The sequence below is a fragment of the Lissotriton helveticus genome, chromosome 4_1, assembly GCF_964261635.1.
Source record: "Lissotriton helveticus chromosome 4_1, aLisHel1.1, whole genome shotgun sequence".
NCBI classification, from domain to species: domain Eukaryota; kingdom Metazoa; phylum Chordata; class Amphibia; order Caudata; family Salamandridae; genus Lissotriton; species Lissotriton helveticus.
In genome coordinates this window covers 776,043,117-776,058,139 of record NC_136063.1, presented here as the reverse complement: position 1 = coordinate 776,058,139, position 15,023 = coordinate 776,043,117, and positions in this window count along the sequence as shown.

The following is a 15,023-nucleotide window of genomic DNA, read 5'->3' as shown; positions in this document are numbered from 1 at the left end:
CTTGCGGCGAATAGGCCGAAGGCAGCACAACGCGCCGAGATCTGCATGGCACCGAGGTGGTGTCCAGCAAGTTGCCGCACTGGTGTGGCCATCCTACAATGCTGCGCCGAAAGTCGGCGTGGGGTGCCCCGTTGGCCTGTGAGGTGGCGTCAGTAGCGGACCGATGTGTGAATAGGCCGGAACCAGCACAAGGCGCCAAGATCCGGATGGCACCGAGGTGGTGTCATAGTTGAGAGTTCTGAGCAGCGCTTGTAACACTGTCTGAAGCTTATTTGCACCTGCTGCAGCTTCACTATTGCCCTGGTGTGGCCTAGGATCGCCCATGACATAGGCGGCTGCCTCCCGGGGTCCGGCGGAACTTTTTTCCTTTTCCTTTGTGCATCTTGTCCCACAATCCGTTTGACCTGAAGACACGACCAGGTCCCTGAATGTGTGCAGGGGGACGCTATTGATTGAATCAAAATGGCGGCTTTACACAAAGCTGACTCAAGCGTTGCTGCTGATGCTATACAGACAAAAACTGGTTTTCAGTTTGTACATTCTTCAGGATTTTTCCATCCAAGGCTGGTTGAGAGTTTGTAGAACAATGGCTTCAGATTTTCAACATACTACTCTTCAACATTCTTCCTAAATGTAACAATGTGAGACTCACTAGGAGAACGGTGTAGTGAGGGCCACAAACGGCTGTTTATCTTTCCTTTCAAAATGCTGCCAACAATATTTTCGGAATGGAAGATACCACAAGGCGCTGAGATTCGGTTGGCACCGAGGTGGTGTCCAGCAAGTTGCCGCACTGGTGTGGCCATCCTACAATGCTGTGCCGAAAGTCGGCGTGGGGTGCCCGAAGGGGGGGGGGAGGCGGCGCAAACGAGCCTCTCCCGCCTCTCCAGGTTGAGGCACTTCATCTGCAGTGGAGCGCCGTCTAGCTGAGTTTCGCCCGCTCTTGCTGCTACAGCGACAGGCGGCTGCAACAGGACTCTCAAAATGGCGGCCTGTTCTTTGGATTTGGGCCTGGTCCACTAAAATGGCCCTGGGACACCTTAGAACTCGGACGCTCGAATTTTTTTTCCTTTCCTCTACATGCAAAAAAGGTAAATGCCCGGTACGTTACCTGCCTCATCTGCCACGATGTACTCTCCAGAGGAACCGAAAAAAATATAGTTATGGTAATTATACCATGCATCGTCATATGGAGAGGTGGCACCGATTAATTATAGTGCTGCACAAAAGAGAGATTTGGAGGACAACCCCCGACCTGCCAGTACATTCACCAAAGAAGTGGCACTGACAGCATCAGAGGCAAGGGAAACGGTCCCAAATATTCAGAAGAACTTTGGAAAGATTAAAATGACATGTTTAGATTGTGGCAAATTAATTTCATGTGGACAGATGAGTGTTACTCTAATAAATACAGCATATGAACATCATCATAGTCGATGGTTGGTGGAGACATTTTGACTATATCCTGGACCTGCCCGTCCTCGCCCAAAATGGCGCCGGAATAAATGGGACTCGTAACTCCTTGTTGTGTACTGGTTGCACAACCTTGATATCACGAGATACGTATGCAGTTTTGAAGCACATGGCGGGCGGGGACGAGAATTGATTGAATATTTCGACATCCCTATTGATATTAAGTTCTGATGTGTTATTGATTACTGTACTATTGAAAGTTCGAATTAACGTCACTCATGGTACTTGCCCGCAAATGTATATCTAGATAATTTTATTGTAACTGGCCCTGTCGTATTTTAATTATAAAATGTACGTCCACCGATTCCGCAACTGTTAGACACCTTAGTTCTTGCAACCTAATGGCCCGCCCGTTACGTTCCTCTACATTGTAAATGTCTCCTCATCATATACGATTACAGTTTGCTCCGTGGCCGGCCCACGTGGTTATAGGCCCGTATTTGTATACTGACATTTTCACAATAAAGGTTTTTAAAAGAAAACATGGTAGTAGTATTTACATTGGTAAAGTTTTTAATAATAGTCACTGTTTTCGAATCAGTAAAAGGCAAGTGAAATAAAGCAGTCCAATTACATGAAGGGTAAAAGGTATAATACGCAGGAACGCAGTAAAGATAAATGGTCAAGGGCTGTTGTGTTTTCTACTCCTGCAACATAAAGTGATCGATAAGAATCTGATATTCAGGCGTATCGGCGACTAAGACAGCAGGCCGAGCCTCTTTTGCTCAACGGCTCCGTCATGGGACGAAGAAACGCCCTTTTTCTCGAAAAAGGAATATATTTTACTTGCAGGACAGTTGTAAATTTTCCGGGAAAGTACATTAGCCTGGAACATTATAACATATATGTTTAAGAAAAAATAATGTTCGAAAGTAATAAAAAGCGTAATTTTTAGGTCATATGACCAAGCCTTTCATCATTAGAATAAGAAAAGTAAAATGAACCAATGAAAAGTTTTATTAACAAGTCACATGACCTGTTATGCTTACGTTACGCGCTGCGCGCCGCGCCCCGGATCGCTTCCGGGAAGCTGCGCTTCGCGCACCGGAGCACTTCCGGATGCGCTAACGCGGCGCGTCATATGACGCATTACGCGACAACGCAGGTCCAGAATATAGTCAAAATGTCTCCACCAACCAGCGGTCGGAACACAACCCCTTTCAGCAGGCTAAATAGTTCTGTTAAATGACAACAGAAGGGACAGGCAACAAGAACCATCAGTCAAAGAGGGGAGGGCAAGTTCTTCTCAACCGGGTCACGTTGGGGCGCTACCGGAACTGATCGAATTGGTAGTCTACAGTGTTTCTGGATGTTTCAGACTGAAGCTGGCGTCAGCATGAGAGCATCACCATCTCGTAGCTCCGTCGTGGCCATTCCACGAGCAATCATGGCAGCCGCTCCCCACCAGAAGCCTGCGGGAGTCGGGGGCCCCCAAGACTTTTGTAGAATCTTCAAGGCTGAGGGGACGCTTTCGAGAATGGAGCCCAAGCCCTAGCAGACAAGCGTCCGAGTTCCAAGGTGTCGCAGGGCCATTTTAGTGGACCACGCCCAAATCTGAAGAGCCGGCCGCCATTTTGAGAGTCCTGTGGCAGCCGCCTATCGCTGCACCGCAAGAGCGGGAGCAACTCAACTACATGGTGAGCGAGACGCTGTAGTCGCAAGAGCGGGCGGTAAACAGCTGAATAGCGGAAGAGGCACAGTGTAGCAAAAGCGGGCGGAATGGCAACTGAAACGGTAAAGGGGCGCCCCACTACAGCGTGTCTTTAGGTCAAACGGATTGTGGGACAAGGTCAAGAATGGAAGAGTCACCAAAAGGCAAAAAGTTCCGCTTGACCCCGGGAGCCGGCCACCTATGTCGGGGGCGATCTCAGGCCACAGCAGGGCAACACGACTTGGGGAGGGGGCCGGAGCCAAGCGCCCCCTCCGAGTCCGCGCCATCACACCGTCCCTCGGGGTCCTCCGTCAAGCGGTTCAGGGAGGCACCGCATCACATTGTTTTCAAATGCAGTCACGTCCTCAAACAGCCCCCACTTACATTGAGAATAGTGAAGCTGTAGCAGGTGCAAATAAGCTTCAGACAGTCTAACAAGCATTCCTCAAAACTTTGAACTATCAGAGTGCATGAGTTTCATGCTCGATCGATTGAGCTAGCCGGATCGGGCAACAAAAAGTATAAAATAGTTATGTAAATAGTTATTTAATAAAATTTTTTACCCTGTTACTTTGCTGGTGTGTTGTATATATTTGTAATATTTGCATAGAGTTTATCGTTATTTTGGGCGGGGTGGGTGGCGGAGCCGAGCTGTCTTGCAGCCATCATGGTGTGGAGCTCAGTTCATCTCACTAGTTTCGTATTTCTCATGAGGGGTTGTTCCTAATGTTTCTATTTTAGCGAGGTCAAAAAGAGATCCCATTAGTGGCCTACTGATTTTGCTCGATTCCTTTTGTTTTTTTACACGATTTTTCACTATCTGCAAAGACTAAACAGAGTATTGCGACTCTGTGCTTGTTTGTAAATAGAGAATGAACCAAAGAGAACCAATTATAAAACAGTAAATGCTTGGATAACAATCAATCAAATGGAGAGAGAAGCAGGCACGACGGATTACAACGGGGGCAAAGGCCTGCGTTAACTACCCTTCACTATCTGCAAAGAGAGAGTACTCCTAATAGAAATGAGGGGGGGGGCAGCATTCAAAGCAGATCAGTGTGCATAAACACGAAAATGTTTTTACTTACCACTTACTTGACATTCGAGAGCTCATGATATTTGCTATTAAAAAACCATTGAAATTCACTGAAAAAACCATAGGTTATAGACCATATATAGTTAGGAATTAGCATTTACAAAACCTTGAAAATTCACTGAAAAAACCATAGGTTATAGACCATATATAGTTAGGAATTAGCATTTACAAAACCTTGAAAATTCACTGAAAAAACCATAGGTTATAGACCATATATAGTTAGGAATTAGCATTTAAAAAACCTTATTTTACTCACACAAAACCATTGAAATTCCATATATAGTTCGTTGCACTAACTATATATCGCGCACCCGCAATCCACTGCTGATGATGTCACATATTACATCATTCATGACATGGTCAGTGACATCACTGATGACATCACTGATGGCATCTCAAATGACATCACTGATGACATCACTGATGACATCTCATTTGACATCAATGACCACATCACTGATGATATCATTCATGTGACAATACAATGCATCTCCTCACATTTTAATATAACCTCTGTTTCACCCAGTGTTAAATACAGAGTATAATTTTTGAAACCATTGACACACCAATACTAGTTACTACATACGCACTCACTGATTCCTACGTCTACACACACATTCACTCATTCACCCATACAATCATTCATACATACAATCACTCATCTTTACAACACTATCATATGCACTCATACACCTATACAGACACTCACACTCTGCCACTCATCCATGGAGTTACTCACACACCTAGTCAGTCCTGTAAAGAATCAATCACACTTCCATTTTCTTGTCTATACAGTTAAACATAGAGCACCTTACATTTTCAAACATATACTAACACATACTTACTTTCTTATACAATCATTGATACAAGTACACATTGATCTGCACAGAGTCACACACCTCCCAGCCAGCCACACACACACTCAGTCTCCCATACAAATACTAGGACAATCAATCAATAACCCATATAGTTAATCATATAGCTACTGATCAACACATGCAGCAGTTTACAGAACAACAGACATAATGATGCACACATTAAGACAGTTTAGTCACTAACCCATGCACTCAGTGAGACACATTTAATCACTCACTCATACATTCAGTCATGCACCTACTAAATCCTTTGTCCAGACACTTATACTTCCACTCATTCTTCAATATGTAAGACACATTTTAACTTTACAGAAACATACAGTCACTGGATGTTGTCATCAGTGATGTCATCAGTGATGTCATTTGAGATGTCATCAGTGATGTCATCAGTGATGTCACTGACCATGTCATGAATGATGTAATATGTGACATCATCAGCAGTGGATTGCGGGTGCGCGATATATAGTTAGTGCAACTAACTATATATGGAATTTCAATGGTTTTGTGTGAGTAAAATAAGGTTTTTTAAATGCTAATTCCTAACTATATATGGTCTATAACCTATGGTTTTTTCAGTGAATTTTCAAGGTTTTGTAAATGCTAATTCCTAACTATATATCGTCTATAACCTATGTTTTTTTCAGTGAATATATATATATATACGTGTATACATTTTTCAGTATCACATACAAGAAAATATAGGCCTTAGCAACTTAGCAACTTACAATATCTTTCTGTATAATTGGAACGCAGGCCACCTAGATCATTCATATCTTTGTTCAATACTTGCATTGTTGTCATGGTGGGGAGAGAGTCAATATGTTCAAATGCATACTTTAATACCTAGCGCTTGAAACAGGGACAATACTTATCAATGCACTGAAATAACCTGATGTACAGAAATTAAACAGCTCTGCATGTTCATGAACTACACTATGAACTTTACAAGACTGTCTTTAACATTTCTTCTATAAACTGTTCTCCTGAAAGTGGTGCAGAGCAGGGCACTCTGGCTACCTCCCTTCAATAGACCTTTAAGCAAATGTTTGCCTCCTTACCCTAACTTCTCTCTTGTTTCAGCACTTAGTCGTCAGAGTAAACAGCACCCTTCTGCTGTTCATGAGCCCAGATATGACCGGCAGGAGGGTCTTATGTTTGCCCTCCTTTTTAATTAAGTAGCTATTTGCGCAATGTAATGTCATCTTTTGTTCTTTAAAACAGCAAATGTCTCCTGTTATAAATGACTCTGGGAGGTGTATGACCTGTAGATGCCATTACTCTGGCCCTCACAATGTCAATTGACAAGAGACAAACCATGAAGCAAGACATAAAACAGACACGTACGACAAACATCTTTTCTCTGACATTCTTGCATCTCAAAATATTGCCCCAAAACCTATTAAAGTGCATATACAGAAAATAATACATCCCTTCATCAATCTGTAAATGAACTTTAAACAACTATAAAATGTTACAGTTATTCAATCCTATATTGTTAAAATACATTTGAGTATTTGCATTCCATTCCATTCTCCGCTGCGAAGAATACATTTTTTTAACCAGTTCTGTTCATACCCACAGAAAACTGTTGTAGTGTGTGGTTTAGTCTTGGCGCAATGCCCACAATCGTTATTTCAAAGCCATTCCAAATTATTTTTGTTTAACCCTTTAATGTATCCTATCATCAATGGCCATGCTGGCCATTTCTCAGTACCTATTTTTTATTTATTTAGTTATTTATTTATTTTTTTCACTCTTTGAACTCTACAAAATTATCAGGTGTTCCCTTCCACCTATTTGTCTCCCTTCCTGTCTAATTAGTTCTGTGTACCCTCTTGTTTGTTCTACACATAATTTCAGAAAGTCATTTGTAAATGACATGAGATCTGCACAAATGCCACTTTATTTTCCTTCACCACAGGTGGAGAAGGCAAATGTCATAGGGGCATTATCAATGTGGTGCGTTGTGGGCACTTGGAAAGAACTCAGGGAACGTAAATTTGGCTATATCCAAACTATAACATGGAGAGAGGGGGCTGTGGGCCTCAGGACCTTAGCCCATTAAGAAGCGGTATTTTATTTTATTTTTCTGGGCATAATTTTAACAGTTCATTTTTCTTTCTGCATAACTTTGAAGGCAGACAGGCTGCTTCCTGTCCTATTGTTACAAGAGAAGCAGTATTTGAAACATCCTGTTGAAAGTTCTATTTCGTTAACTTCCTCATTCAAGAGTGTGTGCAAAAGGTCTGTTCTCCATGAGATAGCTCGGTGCGTTGTGCCCCTGTGGTAGAGAATGCGAGTACAAACATATATGTTTGGCACGGGCAGATGTATCCTTTCCAAAAAAATACCTTTACTTTGCACTGTAATGGTAAACACACTTCAGTGCGCCCCCCACTTCTTCACAGAGGAGAAGCATGTACATTAATCTAACTGAAGGGCTGTGTCTATTTTGAGATAACAGGGCTGTTGACACTGCCTGGGAGCACAGAAAATAGACGTGTCACCCAGTCTAGCATGAAAACCAGGTGCCAAGCAGCCATAAATGTCCTAGGCGAACACACAAGAACCATCCCCTGAAACGAATTCTATCAACCCCTTACGGATGATAGTCAGAGTGGGCCTTCCCGAAATTCATTGTGCGAGCTCAAGGGTCCTGGAGCTCTGTTGCTAGAGTATTACAAAACAAACCCATAGTTAGTGGCTGTTAGGACAGCCAGACCTTTTTCTATCCATGTTTCACACATACAGACCATAATGCTTCGTTGCTTCTAGGGAGCCTGACTGTGGACTGGTAATCAGTCATTTGACATATAATGTGCATATGAAAGGTCAATCACAAAATACCAAGAATCTCAATGAATCACAATACATTGTGACAATCAAAGACAGCATACCAAAAAATAAAAGCACTTCAAATAAATGCATACAATACAATAACAGCACCTCACTGAATGCATGTAATGCAATACCAACACCAACACCCTCCTTGTTGTGAGTAGGTGGACACCTATTCACATCTGGAGACCACCCTTGGTATCCAGCAGGAGGCAGTGTACCAGAGCCAACTGCTCTCCGGCTACAACTCCCCATAAAACTGGTCCCACACCGTAATCTACCATTCCCTTCCTCTCAGGAGAATAATCACAGTCACAAGAAAGATATTGCAATCTAAACAATACACAATATTCAGTCCTATGTCATAATTGTAATCCCCATTTTCAACAGATGGAAACAGCAATGTAGTTGTGTTACTTGAAAGGAACTTGTACCCCAATTATTGCTCTTTGGAAGTGTATGTGGGAAGGAGTCATCTGTCCCTCTTGCAGTAGACAAACCTACAGACACACTTCGGGACAGTGACACGGTGACACAGAAGGTAGTCAGCAGACCATTTCTGGCTGCTCATTCCTGAGGTGTGGGGGACGGGTAACATACACGTTCAACTAATCATGCAGCAATCATACAGCCAGCTGCGCATTGTTAAAATGAAGCAGAGCAAGCACCCATCATCAGACAACGTGAACATAAAATGGCATTTGCTACAAGTTCACTGAAAATATTCATAGATAGGAAGAAAAGAGACCAGAGGTAGAGTAAGATATTTCGTCCCCTTTCTTTCTCTCTGAGCCACACAGAATCACAGAGGTGCTGCTGAACAAAATATTCAGAATTACATAAAAGGTGAGAAAAAATAGGTGAACTCTGCACTTACACAGGCACACACATATAATACAAATAGCCGGGGTCTATCCCTAGTTGGTGCGGATCTACACAAGCACCTGTTATCTAATCCCAAAATAGTGTGACTGTAATTAGTGGGGTCTGTCATGTCATAAGTAGCACTGCACAGGCCTAGGGTAATGTGCAATATAAAAACAATGTCAAAGTGTCTATCTGAGAAGTCTAGAAATATTATTGTATGAAAATGGCAACAGAAATTGGTGTCCTTGTGTCAAAGTCAGATCAGTAAAAAATTTAGATGTACAGTCAAATTCGATAACTGATGAACACTTGTATTATCAACAAAATCATAAAACTCAAGAAACTTAATGCAAATCAAGGAAAACAATAAATTACATATTCCTTCCCTGTGTGAAACAAGGCGTTCACCCTCCCTCCTTTTCTCAGCATCTGACACCTTCCACCCCTGGAGCCAGTGAGTGTCGCAGGCAAGACAGGGAACTGCAGAATTTCACCCTCCCTGAAACATCAGTAGTCTTGTGCTGCCTATTTTCCGGGAGTTACTGCGTGGTCAAGGAATAAATGCAAAGTTTTGCCCTCGCCGGACCCCAGTTGTGAAGGTGACAGTGCATGAAGTATAATCTAATCCTAGTATAAATAACATCATCAAGGAGTGAGGGGAACCCTGAACCATAGACAGAGAGAGAATACCAGAGAGTATCTGCAGTTACAACCCCTCGCGACGCTGGGTGTGCTCAAACTGCGACTGCACCCATGGGCCCACTTCCGAGAATTCCCACCGAATCCTCCTGACCCTGCTGCCACTGAGCAGAGTCCCGGACCTATCAGTCAGGTTGGAGTGCCACTGGTTGCCTAGAAACAGAAATCTGGAGGGGATGCTAATCACCAACCCTCCACCAGTCCCTCCAACCAAGGTCCTAAAGGGGCTTGTCAGCCCACTCATGACTGAGTTCCCTCAGAAGTCTTGGGGGCCCCCGACTCCTGAAGGCTTCCGGTGGGGAGCGGCTGCCATGATTGCTCGCGGAATGACCACGACGGAGCCACGAGATGGTGGTGCTTTCATGCTGACGCCAGCTTCAGTCTGAAACATCCAGAAACAAGGTGGGGCTTTCATCGTTTGGGAAAAAAAAATGTTTTAATCCAATGAAAAGTGTTATTTGTAGGTCATGTGATCAAGCCTTCCATCATTAGGAAACCAAAAGTAAAATGAACCAATGAAAAGTTTTATAAACAAGTCACATGACCTGTTATGCGGCATAGGGCTATAAAAAGCGTAGAAAATCCGTTGGCACGTGAGGCGGCGTCAGTAGCAGACCGATGTGCGAATAGGCCGAAGGCAGCACAACGCGCCAAGATCCGGGTGGCACCGAGGTGGTGTCCAGCAAGTTGCCGCACTGGTGTGGCCATCCTACAATGCTGCGCCGAAAGTCGGCGTGGGGCGCCCCGTTGGCCTGTGAGTTTGCGTCAGTCAGTGGGGGCTGTTTGAGGATCTGACTGCATTGGAAAGCAATGTGATGCTGTGCGTCGCCCCCAAGATGGAGGTTCCTCGGCTGCAGTGGGGCGCCCCTTGGTGTTTCACTCGCTATGCAGCTGAGTTGCGTGCGCACTTGCGGCGAATAGGCCGAAGGCAGCACAACGCGCCGAGATCTGCATGGCACCGAGGTGGTGTCCAGCAAGTTGCCGCACTGGTGTGGCCATCCTACAATGCTGCGCCGAAAGTCGGCGTGGGGTGCCCCGTTGGCCTGTGAGGTGGCGTCAGTAGCGGACCGATGTGTGAATAGGCCGGAACCAGCACAAGGCGCCAAGATCCGGATGGCACCGAGGTGGTGTCATAGTTGAGAGTTCTGAGCAGCGCTTGTAACACTGTCTGAAGCTTATTTGCACCTGCTGCAGCTTCACTATTGCCCTGGTGTGGCCTAGGATCGCCCATGACATAGGCGGCTGCCTCCCGGGGTCCGGCGGAACTTTTTTCCTTTTCCTTTGTGCATCTTGTCCCACAATCCGTTTGACCTGAAGACACGACCAGGTCCCTGAATGTGTGCAGGGGGACGCTATTGATTGAATCAAAATGGCGGCTTTACACAAAGCTGACTCAAGCGTTGCTGCTGATGCTATACAGACAAAAACTGGTTTTCAGTTTGTACATTCTTCAGGATTTTTCCATCCAAGGCTGGTTGAGAGTTTGTAGAACAATGGCTTCAGATTTTCAACATACTACTCTTCAACATTCTTCCTAAATGTAACAATGTGAGACTCACTAGGAGAACGGTGTAGTGAGGGCCACAAACGGCTGTTTATCTTTCCTTTCAAAATGCTGCCAACAATATTTTCGGAATGGAAGATACCACAAGGCGCTGAGATTCGGTTGGCACCGAGGTGGTGTCCAGCAAGTTGCCGCACTGGTGTGGCCATCCTACAATGCTGTACCGAAAGTCGGCGTGGGGTGCCCGAAGGGGGGGGGGGAGGCGGCGCAAACGAGCCTCTCCCGCCTCTCCAGGTTGAGGCACTTCATCTGCAGTGGAGCGCCGTCTAGCTGAGTTTCGCCCGCTCTTGCTGCTACAGCGACAGACGGCTGCAACAGGACTCTCAAAATGGCGGCCTGTTCTTTGGATTTGGGCCTGGTCCACTAAAATGGCCCTGGGACACCTTAGAACTCGGACGCTCGAATTTTTTTTCCTTTCCTCTACATGCAAAAAAGGTAAATGCCCGGTACGTTACCTGCCTCATCTGCCACGATGTACTCTCCAGAGGAACCGAAAAAAAATATAGTTATGGTAATTATACCATGCATCGTCATATGGAGAGGTGGCACCGATTAATTATAGTGCTGCACAAAAGAGAGATTTGGAGGACAACCCCCGACCTGCCAGTACATTCACCAAAGAAGTGGCACTGACAGCATCAGAGGCAAGGGAAACGGTCCCAAATATTCAGAAGAACTTTGGAAAGATTAAAATGACATGTTTAGATTGTGGCAAATTAATTTCATGTGGACAGATGAGTGTTACTCTAATAAATACAGCATATGAACATCATCATAGTCGATGGTTGGTGGAGACATTTTGACTATATCCTGGACCTGCCCGTCCTCGCCCAAAATGGCGCCGGAATAAATGGGACTCGTAACTCCTTGTTGTGTACTGGTTGCACAACCTTGATATCACGAGATACGTATGGAGTTTTGAAGCACATGGCGGGCGGGGACGAGAATTGATTGAATATTTCGACATCCCTATTGATATTAAGTTCTGATGTGTTATTGATTACTGTACTATTGAAAGTTCGAATTAACGTCACTCATGGTACTTGCCCGCAAATGTATATCTAGATAATTTTATTGTAACTGGCCCTGTCGTATTTTAATTATAAAATGTACGTCCACCGATTCCGCAACTGTTAGACACCTTAGTTCTTGCAACCTAATGGCCCGCCCGTTACGTTCCTCTACAGTGTAAATGTCTCCTCATCATATACGATTACAGTTTGCTCCGTGGCCGGCCCACGTGGTTATAGGCCCGTATTTGTATACTGACATTTTCACAATAAAGGTTTTTAAAAGAAAACATGGTAGTAGTATTTACATTGGTAAAGTTTTTAATAATAGTCACTGTTTTCGAATCAGTAAAAGGCAAGTGAAATAAAGCAGTCCAATTACATGAAGGGTAAAAGGTATAATACGCAGGAACGCAGTAAAGATAAATGGTCAAGGGCTGTTGTGTTTTCTACTCCTGCAACATAAAGTGATCGATAAGAATCTGATATTCAGGCGTATCGGCGACTAAGACAGCAGGCCGAGCCTCTTTTGCTCAACGGCTCCGTCATGGGACGAAGAAACGCCCTTTTTCTCGAAAAAGGAATATATTTTACTTGCAGGACAGTTGTAAATTTTCCGGGAAAGTACATTAGCCTGGAACATTATAACATATATGTTTAAGAAAAAATAATGTTCGAAAGTAATAAAAAGCGTAATTTTTAGGTCATATGACCAAGCCTTTCATCATTAGAATAAGAAAAGTAAAATGAACCAATGAAAAGTTTTATTAACAAGTCACATGACCTGTTATGCTTACGTTACGCGCTGCGCGCCGCGCCCCGGATCGCTTCCGGGAAGCTGCGCTTCGCGCACCGGAGCACTTCCGGATGCGCTAACGCGGCGCGTCATATGACGCATTACGCGACAACGCAGGTCCAGAATATAGTCAAAATGTCTCCACCAACCAGCGGTCGGAACACAACCCCTTTCAGCAGGCTAAATAGTTCTGTTAAATGACAACAGAAGGGACAGGCAACAAGAACCATCAGTCAAAGAGGGGAGGGCAAGTTCTTCTCAACCGGGTCACGTTGGGGCGCTACCGGAACTGATCGAATTGGTAGTCTACAGTGTTTCTGGATGTTTCAGACTGAAGCTGGCGTCAGCATGAGAGCACCACCATCTCGTAGCTCCGTCGTGGCCATTCCACGAGCAATCATGGCAGCCGCTCCCCACCAGAAGCCTGCGGGAGTCGGGGGCCCCCAAGACTTTTGTAGAATCTTCAAGGCTGAGGGGACGCTTTCGAGAATGGAGCCCAAGCCCTAGCAGACAAGCGTCCGAGTTCCAAGGTGTCGCAGGGCCATTTTAGTGGACCACGCCCAAATCTGAAGAGCCGGCCGCCATTTCGAGAGTCCTGTGGCAGCCGCCTATCGCTGCACCGCAAGAGCGGGAGCAACTCAACTACATGGTGAGCGAGACGCTGTAGTCGCAAGAGCGGGCGGTAAACAGCTGAATAGCGGAAGAGGCACAGTGTAGCAAAAGCGGGCGGAATGGCAACTGAAACGGTAAAGGGGCGCCCCACTACAGCGTGTCTTTAGGTCAAACGGATTGTGGGACAAGGTCAAGAATGGAAGAGTCACCAAAAGGCAAAAAGTTCCGCTTGACCCCGGGAGCCGGCCACCTATGTCGGGGGCGATCTCAGGCCACACCAGGGCAACACGACTTGGGGAGGGGGCCGGAGCCAAGCGCCCCCTCCGAGTCCGCGCCATCACACCGTCCCTCGGGGTCCTCCGTCAAGCGGTTCAGGGAGGCACCGCATCACATTGTTTTCAAATGCAGTCACGTCCTCAAACAGCCCCCACTTACATTGAGAATAGTGAAGCTGTAGCAGGTGCAAATAAGCTTCAGACAGTCTAACAAGCATTCCTCAAAACTTTGAACTATCAGAGTGCATGAGTTTCATGCTCGATCGATTGAGCGAGCCGGATCGGGCAACAAAAAGTATAAAATAATTATGTAAATAGTTATTTAATAAAATTTTTTACCCTGTTACTTTGCTGGTGTGTTGTATATATTTGTAATATTTGCATAGAGTTTATCGTTATTTTGGGCGGGGTGGGTGGCGGAGCCGAGCTGTCTTGCAGCCATCATGGTGTGGAGCTCAGTTCATCTCACTAGTTTCGTATTTCTCATGAGGGGTTGTTCCTAATGTTTCTATTTTAGCGAGGTCAAAAAGAGATCCCATTAGTGGCCTACTGATTTTGCTCGATTCCTTTTGTTTTTTTACACGATTTTTCACTATCTGCAAAGACTAAACAGAGTATTGCGACTCTGTGCTTGTTTGTAAATAGAGAATGAACCAAAGAGAACCAATTCTAAAACAGTAAATGCTTGGATAACAATCAATCAAATGGAGAGAGAAGCAGGCACGACGGATTACAACGGGGGCAAAGGCCTGCGTTAACTACCCTTCACTATCTGCAAAGAGAGAGTACTCCTAATAGAAATGAGGGGGGGGCAGCATTCAAAGCAGATCAGTGTGCATAAACACGAAAATGTTTTTACTTACCACTTACTTGACATTCGACAGCTCATGATATTTGCTATTAAAAAACCATTGAAATTCACTGAAAAAACCATAGGTTATAGACCATATATAGTTAGGAATTAGCATTTACAAAACCTTGAAAATTCACTGAAAAAACCATAGGTTATAGACCATATATAGTTAGGAATTAGCATTTACAAAACCTTGAAAATTCACTGAAAAAACCATAGGTTATAGACCATATATAGTTAGGAATTAGCATTTAAAAAACCTTATTTTACTCACACAAAACCATTGAAATTCCATATATAGTTAGTTGCACTAACTATATATCGCGCACCCGCAATCCACTGCTGATGATGTCACATATTACATCATTCATGACATGGTCAGTGACATCACTGATGACATCACTGATGACATCT